The following is an 11,088-nucleotide window of genomic DNA, read 5'->3' as shown; positions in this document are numbered from 1 at the left end:
GTGATCCAGCACCTAGGGAGGTCGAAGTGGGAGGATCGTTTGAGCCTAGGAGTTTGAGACAAGCCTGGACAGCTATAATGAGACCCCATCTCTACCCAAAAATTTAAAAATCAGCTGGGCGTGGTGGTGGACACCTGTAGTCCCAGTAATTTAGGAGGCAGAGGCAGGAGGACTGCTCAAGCCCGGGACATCAAGGCCACTGTGAGCTATAATGGGACCACTGTACTCCGGTAGAGAGAGAAAATTCGCGCAAACCGACGACCGGCAAATGACCGGCAAACCGTGCGACCGACCAAAACCCGGTGGGCAAACCGGCCGACCGGGCAGGCCGATGCGACCGGCAGGCAAACCGCTCCGATCGGTATTGAGCCGACAGGCCGACCGCCAGGCAGGGAAAAAGAAGGAAGGAAGGAGAAGAGGGAAAAGAAAGAAAAAGGAAGGAAGGAAGAAAGAGAAAGAAAGAAAAGAAAGAAAAGAAAGAGAAAGAAAGAAAGAAAGAAAAAGAAAGTCGGGAGAAAGAAGGAGAGAAAAAGAAAGAGAGAAGAGAGAACAAACATGGAGGGTCACCTATCTGGTTCAAGACCTGGCTGTAGTGGGCTGGGCACAGTGGCTGGGTGCTGCTGGGGAGGCTAAGGTGGGAGGGTGTGAGGCAGGCATTCTTTTACATTTAAAAAAATAGAGATGGGGTCTCACTGTGTTGCCCAGGCTGGTCTTGAACTCCTGACCTCAAGTAATCCTCCTGCCTCAGCCTCCCAAAGTGCCGGGATTACAGGTGTGAACCACGGTACCCAGCCAAGCCCAGGAGTTTGAGACCAGCCTGGGCAACATAGTGAGGCCCCATCTTTACAAAAAATAAAATTTGGCCGGGCGTGGTGGCTCACGCCTGTAATCCCAACACAGTGGGAGGCTGAGGTGGGTGGATCATGAGGTCAAGAGATCGAGAACATCCTGGCCAACATGGTGAAACCCCATCTCTACTAAAAATACAAATATTAGCTGGGTGAGTTGGTGCATGCCTGTAGTCCCAGCTACTCAGGAGGCTGAGGCAGGAGGATCACTTGAACCCAGGAGGCGGAGGTTCCCATGAGCCGAGATTGCACCATTGCACTCCAGCCTGGCGACAGAGTGAGATTCTGTCTCAAAATAAATAAAATAAAATAAAATAAAAGGCATGGTGGTGCCCGCCTGTAGTTCCAGCTACTCGGGAGGTTGAGGCAGGAGGATCACTTGAGCCCAGAAGTTCAAGGCTGTGGTGAGCCAAGATTATGCCACTGCACTCCAGCCTGAGTGGCAGAGTGAGACCCTGTCTCTAAATAAATATATACATAAAGCAGCAGCCATCAAGATAATGTGGTAATGTCATAGGGAAACGCAAATAGATCAATGGAACAGAACAGAAAGCCCAGAAATTAACTCACTCACATATGGTTAATTGAATTTCAATAAACATGCCAAGGTAATTTAATTGTGTAAAGGATTAATTCAATTCATCTCATTGAATGAATCAATGTCGATTTGAAGAAAAAAATGAACCTCAACTCTTCCCGGATACCATAAACAAATATTAACGCAAGTCATAGGTCTAAACAAAAAAGTTGGCCAGGCACACTGGCTCACGCCTATAATCCCAGCACTTTGGGAGGCCAAGGCGGGAGGACCACTTGAGAGTGGAAGTATGAGACCAGTCTGGGCAACACAGGGAGATCTCGTCTCTACAAAAATTTAAAAATTAGCAGGCAGAGGGGCACACACCTGTAGTCTCAGCTACTCAGAAAGCCGAGGTGCAAGGATCCCTTGAGCCCGGGAGTTCCAGACCAGCTTGGGCAACACAGGGAGACTTGGTCTCTACAAATAATTTTTAAAAACACTGGGCGCAGGCCAGGCACAGTGGCTCATGCCTGTAATCCCAGCACTTTGGGAGGCCGAGGCGGGTGGATCACGGGGTCAGTAGATGGCGACTATCCTGGTTAACACGGTGAAACCCCGCCTCTACTAAAAATACAAAAAATTAGCCAGGCATGGTGGCAGGCGCCTGTAGTCTCAGCTACTTGGGAGGCTGAGGCAGAAGAATCGCTTGAACCCGGGAGGCAGAGGTTGCAGTGAGCCGAGATCGTGCCACTGCACTCCAGCCAGGATGACAGAGCAAGACTCCGTCAAAAAAAAAAAAAAAATACTGGGCACAGTGGCTCACACCTGTAATCCCAACACTTTGGGAGGCCAAGGCAGGGTGGATCACTTGAGGTCAAGAGTTTGAGACCAGCCTGGCCAACACAGTGAAACCCCATCTCTACTAAAAATACAGAAAAAAAATTAGCTGGGTGTGGTGGCGGGCACCTGTAGTCTCAGCTACTCAGGAGGCTGAGGTGGCCGGATCACATGATCCCAGGAGGTGGAGGTTGCAGCGAGCCAAGATCGAGGCACTGCACTCCAGCCTGGGCGACAGAGTGAGACTTGGTTTCAAAAAACAAAAACAATTAGCTGGGTGTAGTGGCACATGCCTGTGGTCCCAGCTACTTGGAGGCTGAGGCAGGAGGATCACCCGAGCCCAGAAGTTGAGGCTGCAGTGAGCTATGATTGCACCACTGCACTCCAGCCTAGGCAACAGAGTAAGACTCCATCTCTGGAAAAAAAAAAAAAAAAAAGACTTGTACAAGTATGGAAACAGCAGCTTCATTTACAACACCCGGAGGTACACTTTTGGAGGCCAAGGCGAATGGATCACCTAAAGTAAGGAGTTCGAGCCCAGCCTGTCCAAAGTGGTGAAACCCCGTCTCTACTAAAAATACATAAATTAGTTGGGTGTGCTTGTGTGCGCCTGTAATCCCAGTTACTAAGGAGGCTGAGGCAGGAGAATCATTTGAACCCTGGAGGCGGAGGTTGCAGTGAGCTGAGATTGTGCCACTGCACTCCAGCCTTGGTGACAGAGTGAGATTCTGTCTCAAAAGAAAAAAGGAAAAAAACAAAAAACAAACAACAACAAAAAAACAATAGCCAGAGGTTGGAAACAAGCCAGAGGTTCATGAACAGCCAACAGATAAACAAATTGTTCTATGCTCATACAATGGATACTACTCAGCAGTAAAAAGGAGCAAACTACAGATACAGGCAACAAGGAGAAACCTCTCAAACAGCATGCTAGCCGGGTGCGGTGGCTCACGCGTATAATCCCACCACTGTGGGAGGCCAAGGCGACAGGACTGCTTAAAGCCAGGAGTTAGAAACCAGCCTTGGTAACATAGCCAGAGCCCATCTCAATAAAAAAAGAAAGAAACAATATGCTGAGTGAAAGTAGCCAGACATAAAATAAATATATGTTTCCATTTATATAAAATTCTACATAAATTTATATAGAAAAAAATTTATATAAAATTCTATATAAATTTATATAAAATTCTATATAGGCAAAACTTTATAGAATTTCTGAAAAATGAATGTTAATTTGTGGTGAAAGAAATCAGTACAGTGCCAGCCTGGCCAACATGGTGAAACTCCTTCTCTACTAAAATTGCAAAACATTAGCTGGGCATGGTGGCAGGCGTCTGTCATCCTAGATACTTGAGAGGCTGAGACAGGAGAATCGTTTGAATCCGGGACGTGGAGGTTGCAGTGAGCCAAGATCACACCACTGCACTACAGCCTGGGTGACAGTGTGAAACTCCATCTTGAAAATAAAACAAAACAAAAAAAGGGCCGGGCACAGTGGCTCACACCTGTAATCCCAGCACTTTGGGAGGCTGAGGTAGACGGATCACCTGAGGTCGGGAGTTCGAGACCAGCCTGACCAACATGGAGAAACCCTGTTTCTACTAAAAATACAAAATTAGCCGGGCGTGGTGGTGCAGGCCTGTAATCCCAGCTACTCAGGAGGCTGAGGCAGGAGAATCGCTTGAACTGGGAGGCAAGGTTGCGGTAAGCCAAGATCGCGCCACTGCACTCCAGCCTGGGCAACGAGAGCAATACTCCGTCCATCTCAAAAAAAAAAAAAAAATGCTGGGCGTAGTGGCTCACACCTGTAATTGTAGCACTTTGGGAGGCCAAGGTGGGCAGACTTGGTTTCATTATGGTCAGGAGTTCGAACCCAGCCTGGCCAACACAGTGAAACCCCTTCTCTACTAAAAATACAAAAAATTAGCTGGGCGTGGTGGTGGGCACCTGTAATCCCAGCTACTTGGGAGGCTGAGGTAGGAGAATTGCTTGAACCTGGGAGGCGGAGGTTGCAGTGAGCCAAGATTGTGTCACTGCACTCCAGCCTGGCTACAGAGTGAGACTCCTTCTCAAAAAAAAAAAAAAAAAAAGACTGGGTACAGTGGCTCACCCCTGTTATCCCAGCACTTTAGGAGGCCAAGGAGGGCAGATTATTTGAGGTCAGGAGTTCGAGAGTAGCCTGGCTAACATGGTGAAACCTAGTCTCTACTAAAAATACAAAAAAATGAGCAGGGTGTGGTGGTGCATGCCTGTAATCCCAGCTACTCGGGAGGCTGAGGCACGGGAATCGCTTGCACCCAGAAGGCAGAGGTTGCAGTGAGCCGAGATTGCGTCACTGCACTCCAGCCTGGGTGACAGAGTGAGACATTGTCTCAAAAAAAAGAAAAGAAATCAGTATAGCGGTTGCCTATTGTGGAGGAGGTCGTGAGGGAATTTTGCCAGTGACAGAAATGTTCTGTCTCTTGATAAGGGTCACACCACTGTGTATGGCTGTCAAGATTCTGTAATTTGTAGCACATAAGATCTGTGCATTCGGCCCGGTGTGATGGGTCATGCCTGTAATCCCAGCACTTTGAGAGGCCGAGGCAGGCAGATGGCTTGAGGTCAGGAGTTCAGGACCAGCCAAGGCAACACAGGGAGACCCTAAAAAGTAAAACAATTAGCCAGGCGTGGTGGTGTGCAACTGTGGTCCCAGTTAGTTGGGAGGCTGAGGAGGGAGGGTCACTTGAGCTCAGGAGGCAGAAGTTGCAGTGAGCTGTGTAATTGCACCCCTGCACTCCAGCCTAGGTGACATAGCAAGACCCTGTCTCAAAACCAAACCAAACAAAAAAATCTGTGCATTTCCCTTATGTAAATTACACTTTAATAAAAATCAATAATACATTTCTAGCCAAAAATCTCTGATGTATTTGGTAATGTAAAATAATCCATAATGGGCCAGGCGCGGTGGCTCATGCCTATAATCCCAGCACTTTGGGAGGCCGAGGCGGGCGGATCACAAGGTCAGGAGATCGAGACCATCCTGGCTAACACGGTGAAACCCCGTCTCTACTAAAAACTTCAAAAACTCAGCCAGGTGCGGTGGCGGACGCCTGTGGTCCCAGCTACTCGGGAGGCTGAGGCAGGAGAATGGCGTGAACCCAGGAGGTGGAGCTTGCAGTGAGCTGAGATCGCGCCACTGCACTCCAGCCTGGGTGACAGAGCGAGACTCCATCTCAAAAGTAATAATAGTAATGATAATAATAATCCATAATGAAATTACAGCCTATTTAAAATTGACAATGAAAGTTCTACTTATCAGAACTCAAGAGAAGCAGACAGAGAGCAATGCCTGGAGGGAAACATATACTCTGAAACGCACATATGAGAAAACATGAAAGACTGAAAATTAATTAGCTCAGGGTCGATTCTAGATGTTAAAGAATCACAGAGTCAACCCTTTATTACATTTAAAAAAAAAACCTATGCAAAAGACCTCTTTTAGCTAATTAGGAATATAAAGGAACTTCCTGAAGCAAATAAAAGGGTATCTTGTAAAAAAAATTTTTTTAAAAAAGGAGAAGAGGCCGGGCGTGGTGGCTCAAGCCTGTAATCCCAGCACTTTGGGAGGCCGAGACGGGCGGATCACGAGGTCAGGAGATCGAGACCATCCTGGCTAACATGGTGAAACCCCGTCTCTACTAAAAAACACAAAAAACTAGCCGGGCGAGGTGGCGGGCGCCTGTAGTCCCAGCTACTCAGGAGGCTGAGGCAGGAGAATGGCGTAAATCCGGGAGGCGGAGCTTGCAGTGAGCCGAAATCCGGCCACTGCACTCCAGCCTGGGCGACAGAGCGAGACTCCGCGTAAAAAAAAAAAAAGGAGAAGAAAAACCTTAGAGCAACCATTATATCAAAAGCTTAAACTTCAAAATTATTCCCTTTAAAATCGGGGGGGGAAAAGTATGCCTGTTATAATTAAAACTTTTTTTTTTTTTTTTTGAGATGGAGTCTAACTCTGTCGCCCAGGCTGGAGTGCAGTGGCGCAATCTCAGCTCACTGCAGGCTCCGCCTCATGGGTTTACGCCATTCTCCTGCTTGACCTCCCAAGTAGCTGGGACTACAGGCACCTGCCACCACCGCCTGGCTAATTCCCTGTATTTTAGTAGAGGCAGGGAGTTTCACCATGTTAGCCAGGATCTCGATCTCCTGATAAGTGATCCGCCCGTCTCGGCCTCCCAGTGCTGGGATTACAGGTGTGAACCCGCAGCGCCCGGCCAGTTTTTGTTTTGTTTTGTTTTTGAGACAGAGTCTCGCTCTGTCACCCAGGCTGGAGTGCAGTGGCATGATCTCAGCTCACTGCAACCTCTGCCTCCTAGGTTCAAGCGATTCTCCTGCCCCAGCCTCCCGAGTAGCTGGGATTTTGGGCGTGTGCCACAACACCCAGGTAATTTTTTTGTGTGTTTGTAGTAGAGATGAGGTTTCACCATGTTGGCCAGGCTGGTCTCGGACTCCTGACCTCAGGTGATCCACCTACTTCACCGTGCCCGGCCAGCAAAAAATTTTGAAGAGTAGCAGCTGGGCAAGGTGGCTCACGCCTGTAATCCCAGCACTGTGGGAGGCCGAGGCGGGAGGATCATGAGGTCAGGTGATCGAGACCATCCTGGCTAACACGGTGAAACCCCGTCTTTACTAAAAATACAAAAAATTAGTCAGGTGTGGTGGCGGGCGCCTATGGTCCCAGCTACTTGGGAGGCTGAGGCAGGAGAATGGCGTGAACCCAGGAGGCGGAGCTTGCAATAAGCAGACATGGTGCCACTGCCCTCCAGCCTGGGCGACTGAGCGAGACTCTGTCTCAAAAAAAAAATTTTTTTTTGAAGAGTAGCATACAAAAATCAATAGTGCATAATCGGTAAAAAATATCCATCACGATAACAACAAACTATCGAGTATTTAGGAATAACTCCAAAACAAGATATACATTTTAGGGAGAAAATTATAAAACTTTATTAAAAGACTTAAAAGAAGATCTAAAGAAACGAAGACCTAGAACTGTTCACAGATAACAAAGATTCAATATATCTAAAATGACAATTGACCTCAAATTGATGTAGAAAATTAATGTAATTTCAGTTTTTTTAATAAATCTCATCAGGAAATTACTGAGCGGATTCTAAATCCATATGAAAGAGTATAGAATCAAGATTAGCCAAGGCAATTTTGAAGAAGAAAGATAAGGAGAATTTTCACTACCAGATATCAGAAATTATTATGCTATAATATTTAAAACAGGCAGAACTAGATATATAAGAACAGATAAATAAGAACATGTAGATTTATTTTTGAAAGAACAGAAATAGAGAGCCCAGAAACGGAACCATGTATTTTCTGCATTTGCTAGATAACAGAGATTGGCACTTCCATATCACTGGAAACACTATTTATGGAACAACTGGTGCTCTATAATTGGCCATTTTAAGAGATAATAAAAATTCGACCCATCTTGCACACCAAAAATACAAACAAAAAATTTGAATTGAATTATATATCTACATATGAAAAGCTAGACTACAAAACTTTTTTTTTTTTTTTTTTTTCGAGATGGAGTTTCACTCTTATTGCCCAGGCTGGAGTGCAGTGGCATGATCTCAGCTCACTGCAACCTCCACCTCCTGGGTTCAAGCAATTCTCCTGCCTCAGCCTCCTGAGTAGCTGGGATTACAGGCATGCACCACCACGCCCGGCTAATTTTCATAATTTTTTAAAATTAGAGACGGGGTTTTTCCATGTTGCTCAGGCTGGTCTCGAACTCCCGACCTCAGGTGATCCACCCACCTCAGCCTCCCAAAGTGCTGGGATTACAGGTGTGAGCCACCGTGCCCGGCCTAGACTACAAAACTTTTAGAGGAAAATAGCTTTATGACCACAGAGTGGGAAAGGGTTTTGTTTTTGTTTTTTCTCTTTTCTTGCCTTTTTTTTTTTTTTTTGAATTTTTAAAATTCTATTTTTCCCTGTTTCTGTTCTTTTATTTTTTTTTAATTATTTTTTTTTTTGAGACGGAGTTTTCCCTCCTGTTGCCCAGGCTGGAGTGCAATGGCACGATCTCAGCTCACTGCAACCTCCGCCTCCTGGGTTCAGGCTATTCTCCTGCCTCGGCCTCCCGAGTTGCTGGGATTACAGGTGCCAGCCACCACGCCTGGCTAATTTTTATGTATTTTTAGTGGAGATTGGGCTTCACTATAGGCGTGAGCCACCTCGCCCGGCATCTGTTTCTGTTCTTTTAATGGTTACTCTAGGACACTCTGTATTTTTACAGGTTTCTTTAGGGACTACTGCATGCACACTTTATTTGTCAAACTCTAAAACTAGGCCGGGATCACAAAACTCCCGTGATCCCAGCACTTTGGGAGGCTGAGGAGGGAGGGTCACTTGAGGTCAGAAGTTGAAGACCAGCCTGGCCAACATAGTGAAACTCCGTCTCTACTAATAATACAGAAGTCAGACAGACACAGTGGCATGTGTCTGTACTCCCAGCTACTTAGGAAGCTGTAGCAAGAGAATCGCTTGAACCCAGGAGGCGGAGGTTACAGTGAGCTGGGATTGCACTACTGCACTCCAGCCTGGGCAACAAGAGCAAAACTCCATCTCAAAAAAAGCAAAAATGAGGTTGAAGGCTAGGTGCCATGACTTACACCCACAGTCCTAGCACTTTGGGAGGCCAAGACGGGAGGATTGCTTGAGCCCAGGAGTTAGAGGCTGCAGTGAGCCACGTTCTCACCACTTCACTCCAACCTGGGTGATAGAGGGAAGAGCCTGTCTCAAAAGCAAAAACCAAAAACTAAAAACAAGGATGGGCCGGGCACAGCAGCTCAGGCCTGTAATCCCAGCACTTTGGAGGCTGAGGCAGGCAGATCACCTGAGGTCAGGAGTTCAAGACCAGCCTGGCCAACATGGTGAAGCCCCATCTCTACTAAAAATACAAAAATTAGCTGGGTGTGTAATCCGAGCTACTTGGGAGGCTGAGGCAGGAGAATCACTTGAACCCAGGAATTGGAGGTTGCAGTGAGCGGAGATCGCACCACTGCACTCCAGTCTGGGTGACAGAGTGAGAAAAAAAATTAAAAATAGGCCAGGCACTGTGGCTCACGCCTGTAATCCCAGCACTTTGGGAGGCCGAGACGGGTGGATCACGAGGTCAGGAGATCAAGATCATCCTGATTAACATGGTGAAACCCCATCTCTACTAAAAAGACAAAAAAAAATTAGCCAGGTATGGTGGCGGGCACCTATAGTCCCACCTACTCGGGAGGCTGAGGTGGGAGAATGGCATGAAACCAGGAGGTGGAGTGTGCAGTGAGCCAAGATTGTGCCACCACACTCCAGCCTGGGCGACACAGTGAGATCCCATCTCAAAAAAATAAACAAATAAAATAAAAGATTATCTTCCCACTGTAGAAGGTAAAAATGCCAGATATGAGCCAGATGCAGTGGTTCATACCTGTAATCCCAGCACTTTGGGAGGCCAAAAGGGGTGGATCACCTGAGGTCAGGAGTTCGAGATCAGCCTGACCAACATGGAAAAAATCCTATCTCTACTAAAAAATACAAAATTAGCCGGGTGTGGTGGTGCAGGCCTGTAATCCCAGCTACCCGGGAGGCTGAGGGAGGAGAATCGCTTGAACTGGGGAGGAAGGTTTCGGTGAGCCGAGATTGCGCCATTTCACTCCAGCTTGGGCAACAAAAACGAAACTCCATCTCAAAAAAAAAAAAAAAATTAGCCAGGTGTGGTGGCAGTGCCTGTAGTCCCAGCTGTTTGGGTGGCTGAGGCGGGAGGATCCCTTGAACCCAGGAGTTCGAGGCTGCAGTGAGCCATGATCATGTAATTGAACTCCAGCCTGGGCGACAGCAAGACTCGGTCTCAAAAACGAGAAAAGGAAAATAAAAGAAAGTCCTGGCGGGCGGTGGCTCACATGCAATCCCAGCACTTTGGGAGCCCGAGGCCGGAAGTGAGATCACAAGGTCAGGAGGTCGAGACCATGGTGAAACCAGTCTCTACTAAAATAGAAAAATTAGCTGGGCGGTGGCGAGGCACCTGTAGTCCCAGCTTCTTTCGGGAAGGCTGAGGCAGGAGAATGGCATGAACCGGGGCGGAGCTTGCAGTGAGCGAGATTGTGCCACTGCACTCCAGCCTGGGGCGACAGGCGAGACTCCCGTCTCAAAAAAAAAAAAAAGAAAGTCTAGCACTTTGGGGAGGCCAAGGTGGGAGGATGGCTTGAGCCTCAGGAGTTCAAGACCAGCCTGGGCAACATAGCAAGATCTCCTCTCTATTTTATTAAAAATTAGAGGCCGAGATTACAGTGACTCCGTCTGTAATCCCAGCACTTTGGGGAGGCCGAGATGGGTGGATCGCAGTGCGAGGAGATCAAGATCATCACAAGCTGCTCACGGGGTGAAACCCGTCTCTACTAAAAGCTAGCTGGAAGGCGTGCGTGGTGGGCACCTGTAGTCCCAGCTACTCCAGGAAGGCAAGGCAGAATGGTAGGCAGGAGGTGGGAGCTTGTAGTGAGCTGAGATCACGCCACTGCACTAGCCTGGGGAGACAGAGAAGCGGAACTCCGTCTCAAAAAATCCAAAATCCAGAAATTAGCCAGGTGTGATGGTGGCCTGTAATCCCAGTTACAGGGATTGGGATGCTGAGGTACAAGAATCACTTGAACCTGGGAGGCGGAGGTTGCAGTGAGCCGAGACTGTGCCACTGCACTCCAGCCTGGGTGACAGAGCAAGACTTCATCTCAAAAAAAAAAAAAAAAAGAAGAAGAAGACGACGAGGAAGAAGAAGAAAAGGAAAGAAAAGAAAAAAAGGGAGTGGAGGCTGGGGCTCACCTAGCATGGAGTCTGCCCCCCGTG

This window comes from Papio anubis, chromosome 4 (genome assembly GCF_008728515.1).
Source record: "Papio anubis isolate 15944 chromosome 4, Panubis1.0, whole genome shotgun sequence".
NCBI lineage: Eukaryota > Metazoa > Chordata > Mammalia > Primates > Cercopithecidae > Papio > Papio anubis.
The sequence above is the reverse complement of the archived record's forward strand: the minus strand, read 5'-3'. Positions refer to the sequence as shown.